General features: G+C 35.5%; 1 long non-coding RNA gene across 2 annotated transcripts in view; it reads right to left on the bottom strand.

Moving 5' to 3' along the window:
• LOC109550766 (uncharacterized) overlaps window positions 1–13,727 on the bottom strand; it is a 211,099-nt gene that overhangs the window by 153,419 nt on the left and 43,953 nt on the right. The gene's annotated exons all lie outside the window — the stretch shown is intronic.

Genomic DNA, 13,727 nt, shown 5'->3' with positions numbered 1-13,727 from the left:
ACACAAATGGGATGAAAGTGAAAGGACAAAAAAGATATTCCATGCAAATAGTAACCAAAAGATAGCAGGAGTGGCTATACTAGTACCAGACAAAATAGGCTTTAAATAAAAGAAGTTTCTAAGAGACAAAGAAGGACTTTATATATTTTAAAGACTTCAATACAGAAAGAAGATATCACAATTATAAATATTTATGCACCCAATAACAGACTATCAAAATGTATAAAATAAAAATTGAAGGAATTGAAGGGAGAAATAGGTATTTCCACAAAAATAATTGAAGACTTCAATACCCCACTCTCAATAATGGACAGAACAACCAGACAGAAATAAGTAAGAAAATAGATGATTTGAATAACACAATACAAATTAGATCTAACAAACATACACTGAACTCTCTGCCAAAACCAACAGCATGCACATACTTGTGAAGTCTACATGGGACATTTTCCAGGATATACCATATATTAGGGGACAAATTAAATCTCAGTAGGTTTTGAAAGATACATGTCATACAAAATATCTTCTCCAACTACAATGGGCTGAAGTTAGGAATCAAAAACAGAAGGAAAGCTGGAAATTTCACAAATTTGTGGATATTAGACAACCAATGAATAAAAGAAATCACAAGGGAAATTTGAAAATACTAAGATATGAATAAAAATGAAAGCACAACATACCAAAACTTATGGAATGCAGTGAAAGCAGTGCTAAGGGGGAAATTTACAGCTATAAATGTTTATATTTTTAAAAAAGAAAGATCTTAATTCAACAACCTAAATATACAACCTAAGGCACTAGAAGAAAAGGACAAACCAAGCCCAAGTCTAGCAGAAGGAAGTGAATAATAAAAATTAGAGCAGAGATAAATAAAACAGAAAATAGGAAAACAATAGAGAAAATCAATGAAACCAAATCAACGATCTTCAGAAGGATAAACAAAATTGACAACCTTTAGTTAGATTGACCAAGGGAAAAAAAAGAGAGAAAATTCAAGGTACTAAAATCAGAAATGAAAGTGGGACATTATTACTGATTCTACAGAAATAAAAGGTATTTTAAGAAATTGAACAGCAACAAATTCTATAACCTAGGTGAAATGAACATTTTCTAAGAAACAGAAATCCTATCAAGACTGAATCACTATGGTAGAAAATCTGAATAGACCTAAAACTAGTGAGAAGATTGAATCAGTAATCAAAAACCTTCCAATGAAGAAAAGCCCTGGAACTGATGGCTTCACTGGTGAATTCTACCATTTAAAGAACTAATGCCAATCCTTCTTATACTTTTCCAAGAATTGAAGAGGTTGGAACACTTCTTAATTCATTCTATGAAGCCAGCATTACCCTGATATCTAAGCCAGTAAGAGATGCTACAAGAAAACTACATAACAATACACCTTGTGAATACTGATGTCAAAATCGTCAACAAAATTATTGACTATATTCACTGTGCTGTACATTACGTCCCTGTGATTTATTTATTTTATAACTGGTAGTTTGTAGTTCTTAATCCCATTCACCTATTTCACAACATCCTTCCACTCCCCTCCTCTCTGGAAACCACTAGTTTGTTCTCTGTCTCTCTGAGTCTGTTTTTCATTATATTTGTTCATTTGTTTTGTGTTTTGTAAACTATTTCTACTCGATATAGAGACAAAAATCAACCATATTACAACTGGTCTGAACAGTTAATACTATGCAAATAAGTCCCTTCCTGGTCAACATAAAAATAAAATTTTATTGGAAACAAACAAAAAAATCTTCAGCAAAATACTAGCAAACTTAACTCAGCACCATATTAAAAGGATTGTACACCATGACCAAGTCTATTTTCAAGTATGTGAAAAGATGCTCAATATCATTGATAACTAGGGAAATGTAAATTGTAACCACAATGCAATACCATCTCCTTCCCATTAAGATGGCTACTAATAGAAAACAGAAAACAACTGATGTTGGCAAGAATGTGGAGAAACTGGAACACTTGTACACTGTTGGTGGGAATGTAAAATGGTACAGATGCTTTGTTTCTTTAAAAAATTAAACTTAGAATTACTATACGATCTAACAATTCCACTTCTGGGCACATACCCAAAAGAACTGAAAGTGTGGTCTTGAAGAGATATCCAAACACCAGGTGCACACCACCATTATTCATGATAGCTAAAACAAGTATCTATACAGGGATGAATGTAAAAGCAAAATATCATATATGTTCACAATGGAATACTATTCATCTTTAAAAAGGAAGGAAATTCTGACACATACTACAACATAGATGAACCTTGAGGACATTAGGCCAAGTGTAATAAACCAGTCACAAAAAGACAAATACTGTCTGATTTCACTTACATGAGATACCTACAGTAGTCAAAATCATAAAGTTGAATGGTGGTTGCCAGGGGCAAACAAAAAATAATTTCCCATAAATTGCTGTGATTGGCTTAAAATGTTAGGCACAATTTTAACTGTCATCTTTGGCCATCCTCAGCAGAGGAACACACTACATAACTTCTGAAAGAAAAATGTCCCTTTAGGCAACTCCTTATGGGCTACCTCAAATCTTCAAGTTCCTTCAACACAGAAATATGCCACTTCATCTTCAAAACAGTACTGCTGTGAGATTAAAGGGTTAAGAGCTTCATAGTATACGGTTGATCTGAGTTTGTTATTAATGGCTGGTCACATGGCCTTTGGCAGGCCAAGTGGTAACACTGGCTTCCAGGAGAGAGGATGTTTTGGAAAATGATAATGTATGTGACTATCTGTTCCAGTCCACCCTGTGTTGGCAGAGCCTCCCATTCTACTGTCTGCTTCCTTTGGTTTGGTTTAACCTATTTTTTAGTATCGCCAGTTTAAGTTTTTTCCTGGACTCTGGGAAGGGAGTTTCATTCTTGCTTAGGATCATATGAGATTTTATTGCAAAACCTCAAACCATATTAAATTTGATTATTTTGAAATATGCCATTGACTTTGAGTTCCAGGGGTCTGCTTAAATATTGCCTCTTGGTCCAAACTTTTCCTTAAAGAAAGCAGATAACTTTTCAGCCTCCAAAATACCAGACCCAACTGGATAGATCTTTGTGAAGGGGCTGCTGTTTAGAGTTCCTTCCATAACCCTAAGATTTCTGTTAGTCGGAGACACGGTCTGTGAGTACAACATTCCAGTCACCAGAATATAATCTGGAACTACAGGATAGAAATTGCAATATTTATAAGACCTTGCAATAATTTCCATTTCCTTATACCAAGGTTCATAGAAGATATGGATGAGAATCCATGAGACCAATAATGGATTGATCACCTGTCCAGTTTTCACTCACTAACTTAATGACAACCTGTACTGGTACCATCAGCATAAGGAAATAAGAAAGGCATAATTATACCTCGGTAAAAGCCCCATCATCTGGAGTTAACAATCAGGGCCCAGAAATAATTTATTTCCCCACAACTGCCATCGAGCTTCAATGTTAATAATGACAAGGCATCTCTTATCCTTAGTCCTCATGAGACAATATAAGTATATGTACAGACAGCTCCAACATGACAAGGCCTAAGAGCGACTGAGCATGACAGGCTGAGGCAGGGACTGTCATACTCGGGCAAGTTTCTTTACCTCATGGGATCTCATGTTCTTCAACTGTGATGGTACCTGTTATTCAAGCTTGTTAAAAAGATTTGGAATAATAAATATGTGATATATGTGTGGGTGTGGGGCATCCCAGCTTGAGTCAGAGACTGACACATATGCGTGGTTGCTCCTGATGAGTATGTGGGGTAGGACCACAAGAAACCTATTGCAACAGGACCGTAGTGCCTTAAAAAATGATTCTTAAAGGACTCTTCAAGAATAGTGAGCTTGATCCAGTAAGGCAGACTCAGAAACACTACAATTTTCAAATCACTTAGAATCATTGAGATATAGCTCCCACATTGAACTCATATCTAAGAACCTCACTGAGATGGAGGAAGAAAATTCAAAATAAACTCTAAATGACAATAGGAAATAAGCTTCCATTGGCTCATATATCTTCTAGAAGGTATGTGTATTCCACTCCTGAAATACAGGTAGAGTACAGTGCAAATATGAAGCAGGCTGATTGTGAGTGCATCAGGGACACTCTGAAGACTCCCCAGATTACCTGCCAGAGAATTTGGATAGTACCAGGTCCTGTGTTAGAAAGGTAAGGGCATTAGCCAGTGAAATGTGGACTATCACTGTTTAATCTGATATTTGTACCCAGTAGCTAAAAGCCTGGAGTAAGTTTTATTATGTATATAATAGGTATAATGTAATACTTTGAACACTGCTCATGGTATTAAAATGTCATTTCCCATTCATTAACATAATATGTTTCATACATTAACTGAAAATATTTCTTTTTTTTTTAATTTTAACTGGAAATATTTAATTGTGCTATGTGACACAAGGAAAACAAATGGGATGTATAAAACGTAAAAGCTGTGTTAAGCATAGATAATAAAAGGTAGTTTTAAGATGTAGGTGAGACTCATAAACTGTGTTCAATATAGATAATAAGTAATCAAATGTCTTCTATGACATGGGCAGAAGTCCTTAAATGTGTTAACATAGATAAGCAAGTTATTAACCTGTGAGGCATGTTAGACCACAGATAAACTAAATAGGAACTGAAGGACCAAGAGGCACCTAACATTTGTGATACACTAATACTTGAGACATATTAATCCCTCAGTTATTCATGAGACCCTATATCGATCACCCACTGTTGACAATCATTCTAGCCCCACCGGGCAACCCAAGAAGTACAAATAAAATGTGTAGCTGCTCATCGGGCTAATTGGTGAACTATAGCTGTGGCCAATACTTGTTCCTGTGTCTCTCTGCTAGATCAACTGTGTATATGGTTAACTCTGGGCACTTTCCATCTGCTTAGCCCACTTGCTTAACCTTAATTCTGGTCCTCATAATTCCAAGATCAACAAGGAATGCTAATGCAGCAGAGGGAGAGGCAAGCCATATAAACATTTCTTTAACAATGATCTAGGTAGTGTGATCCTTCTGCTCTGCTTGCAGTTATACCTAATGTGTTAACTTACCAATTCTTTTTCCTCTTTTTGTGTATTTTAAATTGATTTAGTAAACTGAATGATTCAATCATCTTAATTAAGCCTATGAGCCTCTTTGGGGTAATTGGATAGTAAAGTGAACTTGGACATTACCATTGCATCAAGGCAACTTCTCATATAAAAATTAAGTTTTCTGATATGCTTATGTATTTAGGAAGAGGGATTTAACTAGTAGATTAGAGAATGAATGACAAGCAATGAAAATCATAACCATTTGAGGTGGTTTTAAATCTTTGGAGTTGAAAGAAGACACTGTGTGTGGATTGTCAAGATGGGACCAGATATGCTTGTTTTAGTACATATTGTTGGTTTCTGCTCATAGAAGAGTCCTGGGAAAAGCTTGGGGTTCTTGTCTGGTTTTAGAAAAGATAGGTAGCTCCAATCGTCTGATTCTATCTCCTATTCATTCATTCTCCCTCAGTTCAAGGCAAGCATTATTTCTAGGTATCTAATAACAGATTACAGCAATCTAACAGCAGATTAGAATTGGCCTCACACGGCAGCGAAGAGCAGCCCCTGCTCACCGCAACTAGAGAAAGCCCGTGCGCAGCAACGAACACCCAACGCAGCCAAAAATAAAAAGAATAGGCAACAAATATGAAAATCATTACTATACATTTTTTAAATGAAGTCATTCCAGCTACCTGAATTTATTATTTTTGCAGGCTCCTAGTTGATATTCTTACCTCTAATCAATAAAATTATTCACTTGGTTTTTAAAATTGAGGGGAAATTCAGATTTAAAAATTAACCATTTAAAAATGTACAATTCAATGTCATTTAGTATGGGCACAATGTTGTGCAACCACTACCTCTATCTATGTGAACACATTTTTATCACCCCCCAAAAAACTCCATGCCCATTAAATAGTCAATAATTTTTCCCCTGCCCCAGCCCCTAGCAAACGTCAATCTGCTTTATGTCTCTATGGATTTACCTATTCCGGATATTTAATATAAATGGAATCATATAATATATAACTTTTGTGTCTGGCTTCTTTCACTTAGCTTAATGTTTTCAAGGCTTGTCCACACTGAAGAATATATCTATACTTCATTCTTTTTTATGGCTGAATAATATTCTATTGCACATATACACCACAATTTGTTTAAGTATTCATCAATTGCTGGATACTTGGGTTGTTTCTCTTTTTGGCTATTGCAAATAGTGCTGCTATGAACATTCACATACAAGTATTTGAGTACCTGTTTTCAATTTGGGGGGATATATACCTAGGAAAGAAATTGTGAAATTATATATCAATTCTACATTTAACTTTTTCAAGAACCACAAAGCTGCTTTCCACAGTGATTGCAACATTCCCATGAACAATGTACAAGGGTTCCAATTTTTTCCACCTCCTTGCCTACACTTATTCTCCTTCTTAAAAATTATTGCCATCCTAGTGAGTCTGAAGAGGTATTTCATTGTGATTTTGATTTGTATTTCCCTAATGACTAATGATGCTAAACATCTTTTCATGTGCTTGTTGACCATTTGTATATTTTTTCTGAAGCAATGTCATTTCAAATCATTTGCATATCTTAAATTGGGTTGCTTATCTTTTTGTTTTTGAGGTATAAGAGTTCTTTATATACTCTGGATACTGGACCCTTATCAGATATATGACTTTTAGTATTTTCTCCCATTCTGTAGGTTGTCTTTTCACTTTCTAAATGTTGTTCTTGGACGCTAAAAGTTTTTAATTTTGATAAGATCCAATTTATCTATTTTTAAATTCTGTTGCTTATGCTCTTGGTGTCATTTGTAAATGAATCCATTGACAAATTCAATGTTTGGAATGAAGATTTACCTGAGTTTTCTCTTAAGAGTTTTACAGTTTTACCACTTATATAGCCCTTATATATTAGGTTGTTTTATCACTTATATTTGGGTTGTTTTCTGGATTCTCAGTTCTATTCCACTGGTCTATATGTCCATATTTATGCCAGTACCACACTGTCTTGATTATTGCAGCTTTGTAGCACGTTTTGAAATTGTGAAATATAATCCCTTCTTTTTCAATATTGTGTTGGTTATTAAGGGTTCCTTGAAATTACATATAAATTTGAGGATAGGCTGTTCCATTTCTGCAAAAAAAATAAAAAAGATCATTGGAATTTTAATAAGGTTTGCATTGACTTTGTAGGTGGCTTTGGGTATTATTGCCATCTTACCAATATTAAGTCTTTCAATACATGAATAAGGGATGTCTTTCCATTTATTTGTGTTTTCAATTTCCTTCAGCAATGTTGTAGTTTTCAGTGTACAAGACTTTCACCCCCTTGGTTAAATTTATTCCTAGGAATTTATTCTCTTTGATGCCATTGTAAATGGACTTCTTTTCTTAATTTCCTTTTCAGATTTTTCATTCATAGTTTATAGAAATACAACTGATTTTTGTGTTGATCTTTTAGGCTGCAATTTTATTGAATTCTTTAATTAGCTCTAGTATTTTGTGTGTGTGAATTCTTTGGGATTTTCTTTATAAGGTCATGTCATTGTAAATATAGTTTCACTTCTTCCTTTCCAATTTGGATGACTTTTATTTCTTTTCTTCCCCAATTTTTCTGGCTAGAACTTTCAGTACAATGTTGAATAGCAATGGTGAAAGCAGGCATCCTTGTCTTGTTCTTGATCTTGGGAAGAAACTTTCAGTGTTTCACCATAAAGTATGATGTCAGCTATGGGTTTTTCATAAGTGCCCTTTGTCACAGTGAGGAATTTCCCTTTTATTCCTAGTTCTGTTTTTTTTTTTTTTTTTTTCCGGTACGTGGGCCTCTCACTGTTGTGGCCTCTCCCGTTGCGGAGCACAGGCTCTGGACGCGCAGGCTCAGTGGCCATGGCTCACGGGCCTAGTCGCTCCGTGGCATGTGGGATCTTCCTGGACCGGGGCACGAACCCGTGTCCCCTACATCGGCTGGCAGACTCTCAACCACTGCACCACCAGGGAAGCCCACTGTTTGTTTTTTTTTAATCATGAAAAGGTGTTGAATTATGTCAAATACTTTTTCTGCATCAATTGAGATGATCATCTAGTTTTTCCTGTTTGTTGTATTAATGTAGTATATATTACACTGATTAATTCCTTATATTGAAATATCTTTGCATTCCTGGAATACCTCTTGGTCATGGTGTATAATCCTTTCAATATGCTGTTGGAGTCAGTTTGTTAGTTAGTATAGTAGTTTGGAAACTATATTTGATTTTGGCATCTACATTCATAAGGATCATTGGTATTTTGTACTTTCTTTTTTTGTAATATTTTTGTCTGACTTTGGTTTTAGAATAATGTTGGCCTTATAGAACAAGTTAGGAGTTGTTCCTTTCTATTCTATTTTTTGGAAGAGTTTGAGAAGGATTGGTGTTAATTCTTTAAATGTTTGGTAGAAGTCACCAGTGAAGCCAGCTAGTCCTGGGCTTTTCTTTGTTGCAAAGTTTTGATTACTCATTCAATCTGTTTACTTGATATTGGTCTTTCCAGATTTCTCTTTATTTCTTATTGAGTCAGTTTTGGTAATTGTACATTTCTGTCCATTATTTCTACCTATTATTGAAAATGGGGTAAGGAGTCTCCAATTAATATTGTAGAACAGTTTCTCCCTTCAATAATGACATTTTTTCTCTATATATTTTGAGGCTCTATTGTTTGGTCCATATGTGATTATAATTATTATGTCTTGATGAACTGAACTTTTAATCAATAGATAATATCTTCATATCATGTAACAATTTTTGACTTAAAGTCTATTTTTTTCTGTTATTAGCATAGCCACCACAGCTTTCTTTTGGGTACTATTTGTATGGAATATATTTTTACATCCTTTCATTTTCAACTTACTTGTGTAATTGGATCTAAAGTGAATCTTTTGTAGACAGCACTTTTTGGATCTCCAATGAAAGAAATTATTTTTTTATCCATTCTTCCAATCTCTGTCTTTTAATTGGTGAGTTTAATCTATTTGAATTTAAAGTGGTTAAAGGACTTACTTCTGTTATAAAGTAAGGTAAAGGACTTCTGTTATTTTGCTATTTGTGCTCTATATGTCATACCTTTTTTGTGATCAAATCCTCCAATGGTGCCTTATTTTACGTTAGATCTTTTTTCATAGTCTATTCTTTTGATTCTCTCATTTCTCTTTTTGTGTATTTTTTAGTTATTTTCTTCATTGTTGCCCTGGGGCACTACAAAGTTTTTTTTAAGACAAGTCCCTCCTTTTGGAAATATTGTCCTTTTTTGGCTTTCATTATACATTGCCTTTGAATCTATTTATTTTCTTTCTCTTAAAGCAACTGTTTCTTAATTGGAAATTCCATTCATAATAATAACAGTATATTAACAATTAGGAATTATTTTAGACAATAATGAAGATCTGTCTACAATGGCTTAAACACATAAGGGCTTATATTTATTTGTGTGTGTGTGTAATGGGAAGTCTAGCAAGGTTTGCAATGTTTTCTGGCATGATTCAGTAACTCGAATATATCAGAATCAAGGGCTCTGCTCTTCTTTTGATCTTTCCCTCATGACCCATGAGGGTTCCTATAGCTCCAGTATGATGACTTTATTCTATGAAAGGAGAAAAGAGTAAAAAAAAAAAAGCATTCCAACTAGCCAAATTAGCCCTTTTAAAGAACTTTCATAAGTTACATCTAACAACTTACATTTACAGATCATTTGCCAGCCATATCAATAAGGTAGATTTGGAAATGTAGTTTTCCTTTTACCTGACAACATTGCTACCCCTAACAACTGAAGATTTCTGTTACTAAAAAAGAAGGGCAGAATGAATATCAGCAAGGTAACTGGCACATAATTAGTTGTTTACATTTATACAGCAAGTATTATGTGCCAGACACTATGTTAAATTCCCTATATATTAGCTCATTTAATCACAACAATCTTAGAGAATAGGTGCCTTTATTATCTCCATTGTATAGATGAGAAAGCTGATTCAAATACAAATAGTAACATTCTTAATTTCTCAGACTTACTAAATATTAGAGCCATTTAGAACCTGGTTATCCTCCAGATGTCATTTTCTTTCTTCATTTCTTTCTTTCTTTCTTTCTTTTTCTGGCTGCACCATGCACAGCTGTGGGATCTTTGTTCCCTGACCAGGGATTGAACCCGGGCCCCTCGGCAGTGAAAGCGCCGAGTCCTAACCCCTGGACCACCAGGGAATTCTCAGATCTCATTTTCTAAACCATTCTGCTGTATTAAACAAAAAACAGATCCTAAATCTATACATACAACTTTTGCCTTTTTCCTTCCATAATCATCTGCTAACATTTAGATGCCATCTTAAATTCAATATGATTAAAACTAGCCTTTATAGCTGGTTCCTTAACTGGCTTCCTATATCTGTAGCCTCCATTGTTATTCTCTGTTACCATCAAAGTTTGCTGCTCACAATGCCGGCAAGCAACAGGAAACGCATTTTAACGAAAACATGTGCAGGAAGGTGTGATTCACTGATCCTTCACTGTCATTGTATCTCTAGTGTCAATCCTAAGATTCGATCACTGTGACAGCCTCCCACTGGGTACCCTCATCTCCATTCCCTGACACTGATGTTTAGAGAAGTCTTATGTATATAGATTAACTGGTGAGCAGTGGGAAAACACTGAATGACAGTCTGAAAGTGAAAGACTTCAAATTTTCTAACATATTTTGAAACTGTCACATAAAGTGGCTCTTTACTGCTCAGTCAAAATTCCTTGGATTGAAATTCAACGTTCTAAACTAGGTTCAATGTCATTACAACTTTATTTTCATGTACTTCTTTATCTCCAATATATTTACAGTCACCTAGCTATTCCTGGCAAAAGTAAAAAGGTAGAAATAAATAAAAACATCCTCCCCTGTCTCCCCCTTTCCACCAAGTTATTTCCTGACACTTTCAAGTCTTACCACTTCAGCTCATAGCAAAACAACTTTAATAGAAATTACTAGAAAATCCGAAGACATACTTTTTCAAACTTATGGAAAAGTTATTAACAATAAAAAGCAGAATAAATTTTCTTACAATAGATGGATTTTCTTTTTCGCTATATCCTCACTAAGAAATACCAGTTTCATTAAGTACTATATGAGTATTGATTATTTAAATTTAAAACAAGCTGTTTCAATTATCTACTGCTGCATAACAGAGATGCCCCCCCCCAAAAAAAAAGCTTTGTGGATTAAAAAAAATTATTTATTTGGTCATAATTCTGCAACTTGAGCAGGGCTTAGCAGTGATAGCTCCCCTTGGCTCCATGTAATTTTGACAATGGCAGCTTAGCTGGGGCCTAATCACATGATTCCAACTGGGGTTGTTAGAAGGGCTTGGGTTGACCATCCCTCTCCTTCTCTTTTTGTAATCTCTCTTCTTCCATTGCCTCTTTCTGTCCACATGGCTTCTTTCTCTCATAGCATATTTGACTTTTTTACGTCATAGCTGATATCCAAGAGGGTAAAAATGGATGCTGCAAAACTTCTTAAGACCTATGTCCATGAGTCATATAAAATAATTTCTGCCACATTTGGCTGATCAAAGCAAGTCACAGAGCCAACCTAACGCAAGGGGAGGAAAAAGAGACTCCCCTTTTACTGGGATGGGAGTAATCACTGATAGCCAACTTTACAAACAATCAACCACGTGAGTTTTTGCTTTTGTTTTGCCTCAGTAAGACATAACCAAAGTGTTTTCCAACAAAAGTATGGCATGAAAATCATTATTATTGTTCTTTTCTTTGCCTACGGCTATACAGCAGTTTGATTGCAAAACTACATCCCACTCTGTGTTTCTCAAAATTCCAAATATGTGAAATTTTAGCAAACACTAAATCAGGTGGAAAGGATTCTTTCATGAGTTATGGCTTGTCATGGGTTAAATGATGGTCCCTAAAATTATGTGTCCAAACCCTAACCCCAGAACCCATGAATATGACCTTATTTGGAAAAAAGGTCTTTGCAAATGTAATTAAGTGAAGGATGAGATCATCTTGGATTAACTCAGTGGGCCCTAAATCAATGATGAGAGTCCTTATAAGAAGAGAAGACTCAGACACACAGAAAGAAGAATGTGAAGACAGAAGCAGAGATTCAAGCTGCCACAAGCCAAGGAATGCCAGCAGCCTCCAGAAGTTAAAGAAGCAAGCTAGGATTCTCCCTGAGGGTCTTGAGAGGGAGTGTGGCCCTGCTGACACATTTATTTCAAACTTCTGGCCTTAATAACTGTGAGAGAATACATTTCTGTTGTTTTTAAGCCAACCAGTTTGTGGTAATTTGTTATGGCAACCCTAGGAAACTAATTCATAGTTCTTTATCAAACTCTTATTAAAAATATATTATAATAATATTTTTAAAACTTCCATGCCTAGTTGCAGAAGAGGATGAAAGGGCCAAAAGAAGTTGCATTTAACAACAAAATTTAAACTTTAATTCCAGAATAGTGCAGATTTCCCTCATCAGTTTTGCATCTACAGACATAGTATTAAAGTGATCTCATCATTTATTTTGGCTGGAAAGTTATACTGATTCATCTATACCCTCACAACACTTTTTTTCCCCCATGTAGCATCTCTGTGCTCTCAGATACTTATGGCAAGAAATTAACACAAAAGTAAAATATTTAATCATTACCATGGCTTAAATCAGTGGCTCTCAAGCAATGGGACCCTTAACAGCAGCATCAACATCACTTAGAAACTCATTATACATGCACTTTCTTGAATCCCACCCTGACCTACTGACTCAGAAACACAGCGATCTGTGTTTGAACAAGCCCTCTAGGCAACTTTGATGCTACTAACATTTGAGAACTGCTGGGGATTCTGCTACTTGCTAAATATGACTATCATTCCACTTATGCTTTCTGGAACTGAGGAAATAACCACAGAATGATTTCAGGGACCCACTGGACCCACTGTGAGATGAATTTGAACTAAAAATTCATTCATCACCTGACCTCCATGACCTCTGACTGGTGGACCACAGTGACATTTTGTGTATCCCTGAATTAGTGTCAGTTCAGAGGCAGTGTCCAGTAATCTTCAAAAAACCTGATTATTTCCTTTCCTCAGTGCACTGTCAACCTGGGGCATGGTGTTATATTGGTGACTGAGTGTTGGTTTCTACTGCTGGTCAACCTGGACTCAGCATTGGCTATAGCCAGGTTGGCCTTAGTGAGTGGAAGTCCATGTTATTTCCAGGGATTACAAACTTCAAATCTTTGAGGTAACTAACTAGATTTCTTACTTGTGTTTGATGTGTTAGATTTCTTACTTGGATATGGTGAAGATATTTTTCCCCAATTGATTTCTTCTTCAGATTTCCTTCCCTTCTTAACCTGCCTCATCTAGCAAGTGTTTTTACTAAGATGGCTGCTGTCCAACATCTGGGTCTGAAAGGAAACTACAGAAATCCATCAAAAAACATTTGCTTGATTCCTGTGGGTTTTTGGGTGGGGAATAAATTTAAACTCTGTGTGAACCTAATGAGGATAAAATAAGCAAGGGCAGAAGAATGAAACATTGGGTTGGGACTGTAGAAAACCAAAACCATTAGGTTTATGCCCTGATCCTTTCTTCTATGATAGCCATACTGCTGGGTCCAAAGGAACTGA

Source organism: Tursiops truncatus, chromosome 9 (assembly GCF_011762595.2).
Source record: "Tursiops truncatus isolate mTurTru1 chromosome 9, mTurTru1.mat.Y, whole genome shotgun sequence".
Classification (NCBI taxonomy): domain Eukaryota; kingdom Metazoa; phylum Chordata; class Mammalia; order Artiodactyla; family Delphinidae; genus Tursiops; species Tursiops truncatus.
The sequence above is the reverse complement of the archived record's forward strand: the minus strand, read 5'-3'. Positions and strand labels throughout refer to the sequence as shown.